Here is a 6000-nt window from a genome sequence, read left to right on the forward strand (position 1 = left end):
TCCATTATTAATACCAGTCCTATGGTTCTTTTTACTATTTTGGAATTATTATTATCGTAAACTTTCCAAAACTTCTTGAAACTAGTTTTAACAAAAAGAACTCATTTCCGGCATGTCCGTAGAGTACAAGAGCGTCGAAAACGGACAAGAAACGAAGAAGTTATGAATTTCCAAAGTTTCAGAAATTCTTGCGTTCGGACGCCCAAACTAGACCTTCGGAAACTCGAACACCCATTTGGACACCTCTGACATTTTCCAGAGAAAACCCAATCTCGGGTTCCTGTGTTCAGACTCTCGCTCAAAATCGTCGGACGCTTGAAGACACAGACTGGGTTTTTCTGCGATAATTCCAGATTTCTCCCCGATTTTTCTAAAACTTCAACGGACCATAATTTTCTCGTTTTAGCTTCGATTTGCGCATGGTCGGATCCGTTGGATTCGTATCGACGAGAGGAATCCATCTAATACAATTTCTCGCTCGAAAACCCTCAGATCTAATTATCAAAATTAATCTAAGCTTTTAGGTCATGAGTCCAAAACTCAATTCTTAGGGTTCTATACACGTTCTTAATCTCTTAGGGATCTATAGATTCATTATCATCCCTACATCTTAATCTTATTTTCAATTCTTCGATTTGTTATTTTTCTTTAATTACACCTACGAATTATAAATGTGGGTTTAAATTCTTAACTCGATTCGTGTCTTCGATTTCTTGGCCTCGATCTGCTTCTCCTTCGGTTTGCTTCTCTCTCTCTTCTATTGCTGCAGAAATGGTTATGGTTGAATTTATGTTCTGCAGAACCCAAAAATGATGTATTTATAGTTTTCTATTAAAAGTCCTAACCCTAATTGGTTTCTAAAAGACAAAAACACCCTCCCATTTCAAAGGGGCATGAAATTTCAAGTAAGGGTATTTTGGGCATCAAAACTTCGGCTGTTCACATTCTACCCCCCTTACAAAAATTTCGTCCTTGAAATTTAATTTGTAACATACCTGAGTCGTTGAACAGAAACAGACCTTTAGTCTTCCAATCTTCCAAGTAATATTGCCTTCCAAAAGATTCTGCCACTGAACTTTTCTATCATCATTTTTATATACCATTTTTCTGATACTAAACAATAACATAACATAGGTCACGGTGTGTCTCATAAGCACCTGATCTTTATGATCCACTATCCAAACAGTTCGTTCGTCATTAGATAAGTCTTTCTTTCAATTGTACAGGTTATACTTAGACAATATGATTGAGATCAAACGCATACTTTCGAAGCACAGATACACGGAATTCAATGTGCACATTTGCCAAAGAAGGCGGCCATGCGAATTTGTTAGTCAATGTCCCCACTTTGTCAAAGATTTCAATAGGTTCAAAGTATCTAGACTTAATTTTTTTTCCAAAGGTTCCGAATTGCATCACCCTTTAGTGGGTGATACTAAAAAGTCATGATTTCCAACCTGAAATTCCAATTCCTTTCTTCTAATCTCAGCTTAACTCTTTTACTGACTCTGACCTGTACAAAGGCATTCTCAGATCAATCGAACTTTTCAAAAAATTACCGATCTGGTTCGAATCTCAATAAATTCCTTTCCACAACATAGTCCTAACATATTGGGGATTGGGATTCCCTTCTATTCCAAACCTCAAATGGATTCATCTGAATACTATCTCGATAACTGTAAGCCCAATGGTTCCCACCTTGGCATTCCCATCTTCTTTTAATGATTCCAATACACAAGTGATTTAATATCACTAATGTGTTTGATTGTCTAAGTTGTAGATCATGAGTGTGTAAAGACAAGATTGCTTGGATTAAGGCCAAGAAGCTCTCATTGGACCACATTCGGAAGGCCAAAGACATCGGAGATCCAAGAAGCATGAAGACTTGAAGCATCGCAATTGAAGATCGAAGTTGTTTTAGAATGTAAAGAACCAATCCTAGTTTAGGTGTTTAGAGGCATAAATAAATAAATCTCACACACCCAAAATGTTTAAGAGAATGTCCATGTGGTGTTCCAACACTTTAGAACCCTCATAACAATCCCAACTTGGTGTAGAGTTGGAAGCCCAAAAACAGAATTGAAAATCTGCTGGAAATAGGCTTCTCGGAACTCCGAGAGAATTCTCGAAGCTCCGAGCTCGGAACTCCGAGAGATTCCTCGGAGCTCCGAGAAATGGTCCAGTAGCATTTTTTCATCTTCTGTTTGTATTCCCGGAACTCCGAAAGAAATTCTCGGAACTCCGAGAAAATCTCTCGGAACTCTGAGACCACTATGTCGGGAACAAAATTGTGACCGTTGAGAACTTTGCCAGAATTACGACTATGCCCCTCAAACGGTCATATTTGGTTTTTCTATATATATGGGTATTCTCTACTTTCCAATTATCAATCCTAACACTCAAAAACTCTATTTGAACATTCTAAGAGTGATTCAACCTTGTTTATGCCTCTCATCCTCTAAAATTAGGATTTGGATCATTAGGCTCAAATTTGTACATCTTCTACAAAGTTTGTAAACCCTTGTGAGGGATTTTTTGTTCTTTCTTTCTTTATCAAGAAATTTGTATTCGGGCGAGTGTTCGGAGAAGCGGAGCCCACTCTCCGTGGTGAGGATTGCCACCAAGGTTAAAGGCAATTGGAATTGTAATCGGCATCGATCTTCGCCGAAGTTAAGAAGATCAAATAGTGAAGCCATCAACGGGTTTGGTTGGTGGAGTGGAGTAGGCCTCGCGTTTTGAGGACCGAACCACTTTAAATCTAGGGTGCATGCTCTCTTATCTCTTGCTTTACATTTGCATTGCACTTAGGATTTAACTTGTGTGCTTAATTTTCATCTTTGATCTCTTAATCTTCAAATTTGGGTTTGGAGTTTTCAAAAGATTAAAACTTGTTAGTAACCTAAATTTTACCTCCTCATAAGTTGCCATTAGAGTAAGTACTCGGGCCTACCCTTGGAATTTCACTTGGTATCAGAGCCTTGGCTCTTAAAAGATTTTCTTTTCTTAAAATCTTTGGTAAATTTTTAAAATTTTAACAAGGGAAAGATCATAAGATCATTGGCAACTTTCTAATTGTGAAATGGCAAACATAAATGGAACCGAACATCCGGAAGGCCATCCACAACTAGACCTCCTTTCTTTGATGGGTCAAACTATGGACATTGGAAGACAAGGATGCGCATCTATCTTCTTTCAATAGATGTGGAGCTTTGGCATATTGTAAAAAATGGATACTCTTTGCATTCCAAACCATTTGAAGAATGGAATGTTGTAGAGAAAAGGCATACAAATTTAAATTACAAAGCTATAAACTCTTTGTTTTGTGCCTTATCTACGGAGGAGTTTAATAGAGTAGCTCTTTTTGATTCCGCCAAGGTTATTTGGGATACTCTTGCCGTTACCCATGAGGGAACATCACAAGTCAAGGATTCCAAAATAAACTTGTTAAAGAGCAAATATGAAATGTTTAGAATGGGTCAAAATGAAAGTATTTCAGAAATGTATACTCGATTTTCTAAAATATCAAATGAATTAGCTAATCTTGGTAAATCTTATTCTACTGATGAGCTTGTGAGTAAGTTGCTTAGGTCACTTCCTCCATATTGGGATCCAAAGGTCACCGCTATACAAGAATCAAAGGATCTCAAGACGCTGACTATGGAGGAGCTTGTAGGATTTCTTATCATTCATGAGATGCTCTTCACTAGCCGTCAAGAAGAGAAGAAGCCGAAAGAGAAAGAAAAAGAAAGTCGATCTCTAGCTCTAAAGGCTTCCAAGATGGACTCATCATCCTCAAGTGAAGCGGATAGTGATGAGGAAGAAGCGTTAAGAAAATTTAAAAGCTTATGGAGAAAGAAACACAAAAAGGATAAAAAGAAGAAGAAAGAAGAAAATGAAGTAGAAGGAGGAATAAGGTGTTACAATTGCAAGAAGACGGGACAAAAGACCGGAGTGTCCACTTCTCAAGTCATCTTCCTCGAAGTACAAGGGAAATAAGGATTGGAAGAAGAACAAGGGTCTTGTAGCCGCTTGGGATGCTTCTAGCACCTCGGGAAAGAGCTCAAGTGAAGGGGAAGCTAATAGGGATGATCTTTGCTTCATGGCACTCTCCTATGAAGATGAGGTAAATTCTAACCCCTCTTGTAATTCATCAAGTAGTGATAGTGGAAATATATCTTATGATGAATTATGCATTACCTTGCATTCTCAAATTTAAAAAAATAAAGTTTTTAAAAAATATATTTCAAAATTAGAAAATGAACTTGATGTTTTGAAAAATGAGTCATCTTCTTCCATATTTAAATCTCAAGCACAAATTGAAAATTTTAAACTTGAGATTAAAACCCTTAAGGATTGTTTGGATGAGAAAACTTGCCAAATTGCTAAACTCCAAAATGTGGCAAGCTCTTTCAAATATTATGAAGATGACACTAATGATTTTCTAAATCAAATAACCCATCTTCATAATGAAAATGAAATGTTAAGATTATGTCTCCCTAGATTCTTAAATGGTGATAAAATTATTGACATAATCTTGAAGAAGGCTAGTCATAGACCTAATCATGATAGGACTAGCCTATCTAACCCTCAAGTTAGATGTCTTCATTGTGGAATCAATGGTCATTACCAATTCCAATGTGCATCTAAGATTAGGGATTGTGGTGGAACCAAGAAATCTTGGGTTCCCAAAGCCCCCATATGATTCTCTTCATATGTGCTTTTAGATTAGGGGCTTGCACTTAATAATATGTATATCTTTATCTTTGAATTTTAAAATCCCCTCTTGTATTGAATTTGTTTTTCCAATAGGGGGAGTTCTATGTTTGTCTTTTTTCTTAAAAAAAGGGGGAGCCTAAAATTGAAAATTTTATCCCTTTGATTTTCTTTTACCCCATCTTTTTGATAGATGCCAAAGGGGGAGAAAAATCTAGTGTAAGGAAATATAAGTATGCTTTTATTGGAAAATCTCTTGTGCTTGTCATCATAAAAAAGGGGGAGATTGTAAGCCCAATGGGTCCCACATTGGCATTCCCATCTTCTTTTGATGATTCCAATACACAAGTGATTTAATATCACTAATGTGTTTGATTGTCTAAGTTGTAGATCATGAGTGTGTAAAGACAAGATTGCTTGGATTAAGGCCAAGAAGCTCTCATTGGACCACATTCGGAAGGCCAAAGACATCGGAGATCCAAGAAGCATGAAGACTTGAAGCGTCACAATTGAAGATCGAAGTTGTTTTAGAATGTAAAGATCCAATCCTAGTTTAGGTGTTTAGAGGCATAAATAAATTAATCTCACACACCCAAAATGTTTAAGAGATTGTCCTTGTGGTGTTCCAACACTTTGGAACCCTCATAACAATCCCAACTTGGTGTAGAGTTGGAAGCCCAAAAATAGAATTGAAAATCTGCTGGAAATAATCTTCTCGGAGCTCCGAGAAATGGTCAAGTAGCATTTTTCCATCTTCTGTTTGTATTCCCGGAACTCCGAGAGAAATTCTCGGAACTCCGAGACCACTATGTCGGGAACAAAATTGTGACCGTTGGGAACTTTGCCAGAATTATGACTATGCCCCTCAAATGGTCATATTTGGTTTTTCTATATATATGGGTATTCTCTACTTCCCAATTATCAATCCTAACACTCAAAAACTCTATTTGAACATCCTAAGAGTGATTCAAGCTTGTTTATGCCTCTCATCCTCTAGAATTAGGATTTGGATCGTTAGGCTCAAATTTGTACATCTTCTACAAAGTTTGTAAACCTTTGTGAGGGATTTTTTATTCTTTCTTTCTTTATCAAGAAATTTGTATTCGGGCGAGTGTTCGGAGAAGCGGAGCCCACTCTTCGTGGTGAGGATTGCCACCAAGGTTAAAGGCAATTGGAATTGTAATCGGCACCGATCTTCGCCGAAGTTAAGAAGATCAAATAGTGAAGCCATCAACGAGTTTGGTTGGTGGAGTGGAGTAGGCCTCGCGTTTTAAGGACCGAACCACT

Source organism: Tasmannia lanceolata, unplaced genomic scaffold (assembly GCF_043159265.1).
Source record: "Tasmannia lanceolata isolate RefF3 unplaced genomic scaffold, GAP_Taslan_0.1 ptg000023l, whole genome shotgun sequence".
NCBI lineage: Eukaryota > Viridiplantae > Streptophyta > Magnoliopsida > Canellales > Winteraceae > Tasmannia > Tasmannia lanceolata.